Source organism: Fukomys damarensis, unplaced genomic scaffold, assembly GCF_012274545.1.
Source record: "Fukomys damarensis isolate Sample0158 unplaced genomic scaffold, DMR_v1.0_HiC HiC_scaffold_19, whole genome shotgun sequence".
NCBI lineage: Eukaryota > Metazoa > Chordata > Mammalia > Rodentia > Bathyergidae > Fukomys > Fukomys damarensis.
Genome location: NW_022900931.1, coordinates 16,323,047 through 16,334,537, shown reverse-complemented (window position 1 = coordinate 16,334,537; position 11,491 = coordinate 16,323,047).

Below are 11,491 nucleotides of genomic sequence, written 5' to 3'. Positions count from 1 at the left end.
AACTGAAAAAGAAATTAGGTATTTCTGTAACAAAGAGCATCTTTAAAAATTCACAGCAACCAAACCAGTGTTCCAAAAAATTCTCAACAATATCCAAAAAGGTGACAATGAAGCCAAGAGTGCCAAACAATCTCATAGAACAGATATGCCCAGCAAGACAACGGTGAAACAGAGGGGGTGCAGGGATCGGCAACAGGAAAATAATGCAAAGACAGGAATAAGTCAGTAACTTTTATTTTTATTTATTTATTCTTTTTTGTTACCAGGGATCAAACTCGGGTCCTTGCGCTTGCAATGCAGGCCACCGAACCGCCGAGCTAAATCCCCGGCCCAAGTCAGTAACTTTGAGCAGTAACTCTCAGCACAGTCTGAAGTCCCCAATCAAAAGACACAGATTAGGGCCAGGGTTTTAGCTCAGTGGCACTGCGCCTGTCTCAAAAGTGCAAGGTCCTGAGTTGGATCCCAGGTACCAAAAACAAAACAAAAAAAGACAGAGATTGGAAGAATGGATCAAGAAACAAAATGCAACAGTATGCTATATACAGGAAACACACTGAACCCAAAAGGAAATTTATAGACTAAAACTCAAAGGATGTTCCAAGTGCGGTAACAAATGTGTGTAATTCTAGCACTTGGAAGTGTGAGGCAAAAGAGTCACTGTGAGTTTGAGACCAGCCTGGACTGCACAGTGAGTTCGAGACCAGGCTGAGCAAGGTCACGGCAAGACCCTGTCTCCAAAAATACAGACACAAAAACGCTAATAACAAAAATCAGAAACAACATGTTCAAGGGTTGGAGACCTTACACCCTCGGATTTCAGGTTTAAAGTTACCACAGTGAACACAGGAAGAAGCACTGAAATAAGCACCGCATGCAGATCAATGGAACACAGTAGACAATTAGGAAACAGAGCCACAAAAAGCGAGGCTTCTTAACTTCTTAAGACAAAATAGAACAAAATTTTATGACACTAAGGCAGACCAAAATTTTTTAAAACAGGACATAAAAAATACAAACCATTCTCAAAAAGCTAGTAAATTAAAACAGGCATAGTAGCGCACACCTGTAATCCCAGCCCTCCAGAGGCTGAGGCAGGAGGACTGCTGTGAGTTTCAAGACCAGCCTGGGCTACCTAGTGAGTTCCAGGTCAGCCTCAACTACACAGCGAGACCCTGTCTCAAAAACACAGCAAAACAAAACAAAACAAAAAGCTAGTAAATTGGACTTCAACTGAATCAAAGATTTCTGTTCAAGATACAGTAAAGAAAATGAGAAGGTAAACCACAATATGTATATCAAACAAAAAAGTATATACCGAATATATAGTAAACTCTTACAATTTTTTTAAAAAGTTAAATTTTAGGGCTGGGGATTTAGTTCCATGGTTCCTCCACCTGCTTCTCAGGTACAAGGTCCTGAGTTTGATCCCCGGTATCAAAAAAAAAAAGTGAATTTTAAAATGGAGAAAATACTTGAAAATCATCTTCTAATGGCCAATAAGAGCATGAAAAGATGTTCACCATCACTAGTCGCTGGGGAAATACAAAATAACATCAGAATGCAGTAAGAGGACACACTGCTTAAGAGGGTTAAAATGGAAATTCAAACAAGTGTTGAGAAAGAGATGGGACAACTGGAACACTTGCATACTGATCGTATAGATGGTGCAAGCACTTTGGAAAATGCTTTGGCATTTCTTATAAAATCAAACATACTGTACTCACCGTATGACCCAGCAATTTCACAGCTAGGGCTTTCTCCCTGGGCAATGAAAACGTGCAGCCACACCAATGTTCACAGCAACTTTATTTGTAACGGCTGGGAACGACCCAAATGTCCACTTTTGCACAACCAGAAAGTAGCATACTATGCAGAAATAAAAAGGGATGGGCTCCTGATAAATACAACACAGATGAACATCGAAACAGGCTGAAGAGAAGAAGGCCAACACAGAAGAGTACACGCAACATGACTCAGGTCACGCAGAAATCTGGATGTGAGTTTCGCTTAACCCATGCAGACAGGACATGAGTGAGGGAGCCTGGGGCTGGAGTGAGGGACAGACAGAATGTGACACAAGAGAACATTCTGAGACAATGGAAATGTCTTCACCAGTGCTAGATCTTGGTTTCCAAATACTCTTCTCCCTTAAAAAGAAATTAAGACTCCTTGGAAACATGGTCAAGGAAAGAACAAAATGAACAGGGAAAGTATAACGCGAGAGCAGAACAATTTGAGCCAGAAAGGAAGCATTCAGAAAACAAACAGGAGCTGGGAGTGGTGGTGCACGCCTGTAATCCCAGCACTCGGGAGGCTGAGGCAGGAGGATCGCTGTGAGTTCAAGACCAGCCTGGGCTACATAGTGAGTTCCAGGTCAGTCTCAACTACATAGCGAGACTGTCTCAAAAAACAAAACAAAAAAACCCAGAAAACATATGGGAAAGAGAAGGCCAAAAGCTGGGATTCACCTCCACGGCAGGGTGCTCACCCTTGCATGCACAGGGCCCTGGGCTCCATCCCAGTATTGGAGGGAAAATGTCAACATAGCACTACTGAAAGATGACAAATAGAAAACTAGCATTTGATACTCACCCAAGTAATAACTGATTCAAGCTGTAATTATCAACAGATGCTACAACCACTGCAAGACTGAAAAACAAGGTACAGGGAAATATGGCAGGGAACAGCTTACCAAATGACCAAATTTAACATCAACAATAATTATTTGTTGAAAATAAGAGCCAAGCATGGTGGTGCAGGGCTGTAATTTCAGCACAGTGGGAGGCTGAGACAGGATAATAGTCACAAGTCTGAAGCCAGCCTGGGTAACTTAGTGGCTTAGCAAAACCTCGTCTCAAATTTTTAAAAAAAATGTAAAAGGGCTGTGTATGCAGCTGTATGCAGAGGCCCTAGTTTAATCACCAGGGCCACAATCCAGCAATGAAACTAAAATGAGAAAGGACCAGGGAGGAAGTCCAGTGTGAAGGCCTAGAAAGAAAGGAAAGAGGGGGAAGGAGACAGGGAGCGAAAGAGGAAGAGAGAGACACTGCCTGAAGGCAGGAAGGAAAGAAAGGGGTGAGGGAAAGGAGGGGAGAGAGACAGACAGCAGGACTGGAACTGAAGGCACCACCACTCTCTGGTACTGGACGAAGGACTTTCCGGGTGTCTACATAAGAACGGCAATTGCTTTTTTTCTTTTTTTATCTATTTCTCTTTTAAAAGTTTTTCTTTGCTTTTTTTAAAAATTTTTTTCTTCAGCTTTAATTGAGTTTATTGGTACATTTTAGGGATACAGTACAGTTACATTCATTGTTGGGATCTTGTACCTCTACATGACAGGTCTTGGTTCTCCTTTTTTTCCCTTGTCCCTGCCCTCCCTTCACCCCCTCCTCCCCTCCCCATTTACAAACACTTCATTTCCATCTTTTATCTCACATTTTTTCTTTTCCCTTATTACCCTTCCCCTACCCATCCCACCTTCCCTACACCTTTAGCTCCTTTCTTCCCATTTCTCAATGTCAGTAATCTTATTAGGATCTTCAGTATTATTGCAGATTATTCACACCAGAGAAACTATTCGGAATTTACACATGTGTGCCTTATTTATTTCACTTAGGCATGTATCTTCAACATGTATCCATTTTCCTATGAGTGAATCTATTTTCTCATTCTTTATGGCTGAATAATATTCCATTTTATAGAAAAACCACATCTTGTTTATCCAGTTTCCAACTGATGGAAACATTAGCCACAGCAATTAGACAAGAGAAAGAAATTAAAGCAATAAAGATAGGAAAGGAAGAAGTTAAACTGTCATTATTTGCTGATGATATGATACTCTACATTGAAGACCCAAAAAACTCCACCAAAAGACTTCCAGATTTAATTGATAGATTCAGTAGAGTATCTGGATACAAGGTGAACACCCAAAAATCAATAGCCTTCTTATACACAAATAACAGACTCACTGAGAGAGAAATAAGGGGAAAAAATTCCTTTCACAATAGCATCCAAAAAAATGAAGTATCTAGGAATCAATCTAACAAGAGAAGCAAAAGATCTCTACACTGAAAACTACAGCACTCTGAAAAAAGAGATCGAAGAGGATATAAGAAAATGGAAAGACATCCCCTGCTCCTGGGTAGGAAGAATCAACATAGTGAAAATGGCCATACTACCAAAACTGCTATACAAATTCAATGCAATGGCAATTGAAATTCCAACACTATATTTCATAGAACTAGAAAAAAGAATCCAAAAACTCATTTGGAACCATAAGAGACCTAGAATAGCAAAAGCCATCTTAGGCAACAGACACATGGCAGCAGGTATAACAATTTCCAATTTGAAACTATGCTACAAGGCCACTGTAATAAAAACAGCATGGTACTGGCAAAGAAACCGGCCTGAGGATCAGTGGAACAGACTGGAAGACAGAAAAACAAATCCAGATGTACTCAGCTATTGTTTTGCATTTTTTTTTTGACAATTGCTTCTTTAAAATTTGTTCTAGAAAGATTTTTATAGACCTAAAAACAATTTAGTGAAGATTTAGTAAAATGTAAACATTAGCCAGGTGTGGTGGTATACATCTGTAATCCCAGAACTTGGGAGGCTGAGACAGGAGGATTGCCTCAAGTTCAAGGCCAGCCTGGGCTACACAGTGAACTCAAGGATAGCCTGGGTTACAGAGGAAAAAAAAAAAAAAATCTATGTATCTATCTATATCTATATCTAAACATTATGTTAAAGACCAAAAAAATATAAAAAGATGGCATACAAGTCAGTTAAAACAATGAAAAAGTATGACTTTGGCAAGTTGTCTTTTGACTTTGGTGATGATTCAGTGTCCCTAAAGAACAGTCAATAAATTCAGTAAACTGATGTCAGAAATAAATAAAACCCAAAGGACTCCCTTCTGGCTCCTCCCAAGTCTCTCCTGGTATAGTCTGAGTTTTCAGGGTTAAAGAGCCGGCCTCCAACTCAGGAAGAAGATCGCCAGAGGCTCAGAGAGCTCAGTGAGCTCACATCTGCAGCCTCCTGCGCCCTCCGCGTGCCCCGCAGTTTGTCCTCACTTCCGAGCGTGGTGCCTGGACGCTGCTGACTCCGGGGCTGGTCCTCAGCGTCTCTGAAATGCACACCAAAGGGCTGAGCACACTCCGGCCACTCAGTCGCTCCACCTCCGTACATCCAAAGCCCACATGCTCAGCGCCGCCTCCTCGTTCTCATGGTCGCAAGCTGGATACTCGGGCCTGCCACCAACGTGTCGCAGCGAAGCCTCCGTTCCCAGCACCTGCCGCGCTCCCGAAGGGGGGTGCACCACGCCCTGCAATGGCTTGCTTTCTCCCTGTTCACTACGACCCCACTTCTCCACCCAAACAGGTCCACACTCCGCGAATTTCCTATACACTCTCGCTCTCCTTTTCCACCCAGCTCCAGTGAAACCCAATGCTCCGCCTGCTCCACTCCGTCCCCACAGCTCACGGCGACTGGGGGAAAAGGACAGAACAGCATCTACTGTCATTTTAAATTTAAATTTATGACAACCAATTTGTGTTCTTCCAGTGCCGGCTGAAATATTTCTATTACCGTTCCTCTTTGCATTCTTCTGGATAATTTTCACGTCTCCTCTCTGCGTGGCACAAAGACTGCAATTCAGATGTTTCACAGGCGTATAACTTTCTCCACCAAAGCGTCTTCTGCTGCGGTAAATGCTTCGCCTTGCACTCAGCTGGTCTGATGACCGCACCCTCAGCTGCCCCAGGCAGACACACACATCACCTCCAGTACACGGACCGTGGATTTCCTTGTCACCACCGGTTACTACCTCAGTTCAAGCCACATGCTCTCTGCTCACCCCCCAGGAAACCCGCAAGAGCTTTTCCTGCCTCCACAAGTGTGGAGAGTGCACCCCGTTCCCCAGAAAGTCCCCTGTAATCCTTTTGACAATGAATCGTTCGTTTGCAGGAAAGTGGATGGACACAGTATTAAGCAAAATAAACCCGAAGTAGAAAGACAAGGGTCACCTGTTGTCATACATGGAATCTGAAGGACAAAAATATGTCCTGAAAGTAAAAGGACTGTCAGAGACTGAGGAAGGGGTGGGCGGAGGGGGCAAGAGGGACGGGAAAGGGTAAAAGGGTGGATACGATCAATGCACAATAAACAGATACAGAAATGTCAGTGAAGTTCATTAAGCATCTTTGTGCTATAAGTGCCAAAGCCAACACGTCCGCAGCCGGGCTCCACTGCCACTTCTTATAAGAGTTTTACTAGAACCCGGCCGTGACCATTTGTCTGCACACCTGCGGCTGTTTCCCCGCTGCAGGCGACAGAAGTCACAGCGCCCTGCCCTCCGCGGCCCTGGCCGCCTCTGATCAGGCCGCAGCCTTCACACTTGCCTCCCTCTCTGGTCCTCGTTCAAGACACCACTCTCGGGGGCGAGGGCAGGGAAGGGGCGGGGAGGGGCCCTGACTGCTGACCAAGCTGCACCAGCCCTCCCACCACAGCCCTGTCACCGACCTCGTGTGCATTCTGGTTTGTGCTCCGTCCTTTCGCCCCTGGAAGTCTGACGGCATCGGGGCCTTCTGTTCGCCGCTCTCCAGCATGCCACAGAGACGGCGTCACAGGCACGGACGGACTTGCACGATCTTCACTCTTGCGAGCCGCTTGCTCTCCAGCAAATTCATACGTATATGTAGCGTATACTGGCTCGATGTCCACGCTGAGCGGGAACCTTCCCGCAGATGCACAGTTGTGACCTTTTCCTGGGCCTGCAACACGGAGCAGGCAGAGCGCCAGCCAAGGGGTGGGGGCGGCAGCACAGCGCACGGTCGCCGCGTGACGGCCTTCGGTAAGCCAGGCAGGTGCGTCAAATGCGACTACTCTGCCTGTGATACTTTCAGGTGGAGCACATCTTAAGCCGAGCAGCATCAGCACGGAAATGAAATTCATGGCTGATCCCAAAGGACAGGGCCACCACCTGGGCAGGGTCCTGAGCGCCAGCGTGGGGCTGGCGCCGCCGCAAGGCCGGAGGGCAAGACTTCTGCCCATGCGCGTTCGGAAGCCAGGACCACAGCCGGGTCGTCGGGAAGGCGGGGCACTGAGCCAGAGGGCTGCTCTCAAGACAGGAGGCCTGCCAGCCCTTTCTTCCTGCTGCTTTCCCAGAGGCGAAGGTCTATCCTAAGCCTATTGCCCTTACTTTCACAGCACATAACTTGTGGGTTTCACACTCATAGCTGGGGACCCACTGGCCTCGGGATGAATCATATTTTGAGCCCCACTGATACGTGATTCCACTAGAGGACACTCCGCACTTCAGATGTCAGTGCTGATGCCCGAACGAGGTAAGCCGGGGGTCTTGAGGGCTAACGACTTTGCACACGAGGGAAACGTGAACTGGGAGAGGGCGAGGGGCAGCACATCAGACTGAAGCTCCTGCCCGCCCAAACGCATGTTAATCCCTAACCCACAAGGGGAGGACGCTGGGGCGAGGCTCTGGGGGTGACTGCGCGTGAGGGGAAGGCATCCTGAGCAGGATTCACGGAGGGTGCGGAGCTCGCCCGCCCACACCACTGTGAGGTCGAGGCCAGCGGTCGGCGCCTGCACGGGGTCCCCAGACTGGCGGCGCAGGCGCTGAGCTCAGTTCCGCTTGCAGAACTTGAGAAATGAATCTCCACTACACATTAGTCATGTCATCCGTGTACTTTGTGACAGCCTGAACTGTTATTCTTCCATTTTCTTGGTTCCTTCGTGTTGTTGCTGTTTTTTTCAGTTTTTGCAAAGTAGCCCAGGGCAGCCTTTAACTCACTGTGTAGGCCAACACGGCCTCAAACTCGTGACCCTACCTTCCTCAGCCTCCAGAATGCTGGGGTTACTGGTGTGCACACCTGGCAATCTCCCATCCACCCGCATTTTGAATACAGTAGCATAGAAGGAAAACAAATCTTTAAACGACAAAGACAAATACTGTAATTTTGCATGAGAACAATTAATCTGGCATAAATTGTTAAGTCTGGAAACACATCACTGGTCCTCCTGTGTGCCGAGCTCTCCTTTACACTAACGAAGCCACAGCAGCGGACCCAGCAGTTGACTGCTTACTTCTAGATTCCAGCCCGGCACATGAGGAACTTGGGAGTCTTGTCATCAGTCTTCCCAACAAGTCAGTGATGAACTGTATCATCTTTTCTCCGAACTCCCAGAGAACTCAGGTCCCAGAGCAACATCCTCTCCCCAGGGAGCTGGGCAAACACGAGGCAGAAACCTCCACAGGAAGTGGCGCCCGGGCAGGAAACCGTGACCGGAGGCTCGGCGTGTACCAGCCTGTTACAAACGCAACCAGAGCCAGGCATGGCCCCGTACTGCCTGCAATACCAGCACTCGGAAAGCTGAGGCAGGAGGATTCAAATGAGTCTGACACCAGCCTGGGCTACATTTCCCGCAAGTAAGAATCCTCCATCCTAAGCCACACTACCTTAAAGACGGATGTTAGGAAATTTAACAGATTTTTAAAACTGCTTAAAATGTCTTTAATGCTGCCTAACACCCTAGAACATAAAGTAGTCTTTAGTTAGTAAATATTAAAGACCAATCTGAAGTCAGATGAGTTTGGATTACTTTTCCTGTTCCCCAATACTTACCTTCAACTACAAAAAACCAAAAAATAGAAAAACCATTTATGCTGAGAAACTAGACGCATAATACACACTGTATGATTCCATTTACGTAAAACTCTAGGTGACGCTGCCTGCCCGGTCTGCACCGGGGCTCGGCCACAAAGCACGGAAAGAGGCAGGGACGGGAATGGCTGCCCATTTCATACACACACGCCAAGGTGGACTAACAGACGCGTACAGGGGGCTTTTTATTGATAAAGAATGGGCCTAAGAGTCTTCAGGGCCAAACCATACCCAGAGTACAAAGAGACTATTAAGTGGAGACACAAAGATTATTTTGCCTGTTATCCTACCTAGCACTCAGGAGGTTGAAGCAGGAAAGTCACTCTAACATGAGAAAGATAAGTCTAGGGCCAGGGATTTAGCTCAGTGGTTATGCCACCTTCCTGGTAAGCACAAGGTCCGGAGTTTGATCTCTGGTACCAAAAAAAAGGGGGGAGGGGAGGGGAGAGGTAAGTCTGTACTCTTTCCAGGTGTGTCCAAGCTGCGCCCACAGGCTGGGCTGGACACCTGGCTTGCGTGGGCCACAGAGTGAAGATGAATTGCCTCGCACCACATACAAGATATTAACAAAACTTTTATTTTTAAAGTATTATGACTGGAATGTCTAGCCCATGGGTCTGACACATCTGGCAGGAAAACAAGCACTCACTCCAAGTTGATGAGAGATTTTATGTTGGTGCCATCTTTTTAGGAAAATGTTTTTTGCAAATATTACAATGAACACAATTCACAAATTCAAAGGCAGCTAAAAGGTCTTCCAGGAAATTACTCTATATCATCCCGTGCAGTTTTGAGGATGCTGCTCTATTATCTGTATGACAGAAAATCGGTATCTTAATATCAACTGATAGAAAATGGTTAACTAACTCAGATAATGCAACATCTTGCCACTGAAAAAGATCTACATCATTTCCCTGAGTTAAGGAAAAAAAAAAAAAAAGGCCAAAGTCACAGAACTGGGTGTACAACAATTCAAGTGAGGCCAAGTTTTCTAAAAATCAATCAAAATATTAATCTGGAGACCAGGCAAGTGTGGCAAATTCAAAATAACGCTTTTGTCTTCCTTTTCTGTACTGTTACTTTCTTCAACCTGGCAATTACAACTGTAATAATATAAATAGAAACTAAGAAAAATATTGATATTTACATCAAATTTTGAAATAATGGTTCACTATCCTGAATTACATGTTAAAAAGAAATCTGGGCCAGGCACAGTGAGTGACAGACACCTGTGATCCCAGCACTCAGGAGGCTGAGGCAGGAGGACTAATAGGAGATGAAGGCCAGCCTAAGCTACACAGTGAGCTCAAGGACAGCCTGACTTACACAGTGAGAGACCCTACCTCAAAAAATAAAAAAATTTAAAAATCTGGTCTTTCAGGTGATTTAGGGAAGGGTACACATACAAGAGATACAAAACAATAAGCTAACTACTACAGAGACTGACACACACTAGGCAGGCCAGCAAAGAAAAAAAATACCAACCAGGCTTTCTTCTACTTTAAACACAAGAGGATACAAGCTAAGAAGAGCGCGGCCATTCTCCTGCAGCACTGAAGGCATCCACGCTCAACTTACACACGGCTCAGCTATCACGGCTGGGCTGTAACCCTGAGTTACCCTCAAAAAGAGAGCAACTCGAGTTGCAGAATCTATTCTTTCGAATTCTAACTACATAGCTTCCTGACAAAAAGAAAAGGCTCTCCACCAATAGGCATGCAAATACAAATAAATTCATTAAACAAACAAATACAGAAAATCATGGTAATTTCATAAGCTATTAAGATTTAAAAATACCTTATGTTTCTTTTGGCAGAAGCACAAATACACTGCAGAGGAAAGAAAGATCCTCAAGAGGATCTGAGTTCAATCCCCAGTACCAAAAAAACAACAACAACAAAAAAAAGGGGCCGGGGATTTAGCTCAGTGGTTCGGGCGCCTGCCTCGCAAGCACAAGGACCTGAGTTCGATCCCCAGTACCAAAAAAACAAAAAACAAATAAAAAAAAAGATCCTGGAGGGCAGTGTTCGTTCGCTAAAAATATTCAAATCAAGAAACCAAATACTGCAGGAGCCAGGGATTTAGCTCACTGGTTCTCGTGACTGACTCGCAAGTGCCAAGGACCTGAGTTCGATCCCTAGTACCAAAAAAAACCAACAACAACAACAAGTTCCTGGAGGAGGGCAGTGTTCGTTAGCTAAAGATAATATTCAAATCAAGAAACCAAATACTGCAGGGGCCAGGGATTTAGCTCATTGGTTCTGGCGACTGACTCGCAAGTGCCAAGGACATGAGTTCAATTCCTGGTACCAAAAAAAAAAAAGAAACCAAATACTGCAGAACTCTTTCAAAATGGTGTTGTTACAGGTGTCATTCATTCCATAAATACAATTGGGGTTTATTCTTTAAAAAGGATTTGCCACTTAGGAGGCTGAAGCAGGAGAACTGTTGAGTTCAAGACCAGCCTGGCTACTTGGTGAGTTCAAGGCCAGCATGGACTAAATATATAGCAAGACCTGTCTCTCCCACCCCCAAAAGGCCCAAACCAAGCTCTTTTTTTTTTTTTGTACCAGGGCTTCAACTCGGGTCCTTGCACTTGAAAGGCAGGCAGCAGAACCACTGAGCTAAGTCCCCGGCCCCCAAGCACTTTTAATGAAATTAAATAAGCCAAAGTAATTCCAATGGAGTGACATCAATTATCCTCTGGTTGATAACTGGTTTTAAAAGGGTCGTGTGAGAGGGCACATGACATTTGCCCTACCATGTGACTTAAACCTTACCCCGGCCTTCCTCCTGATATTCCCCTGATC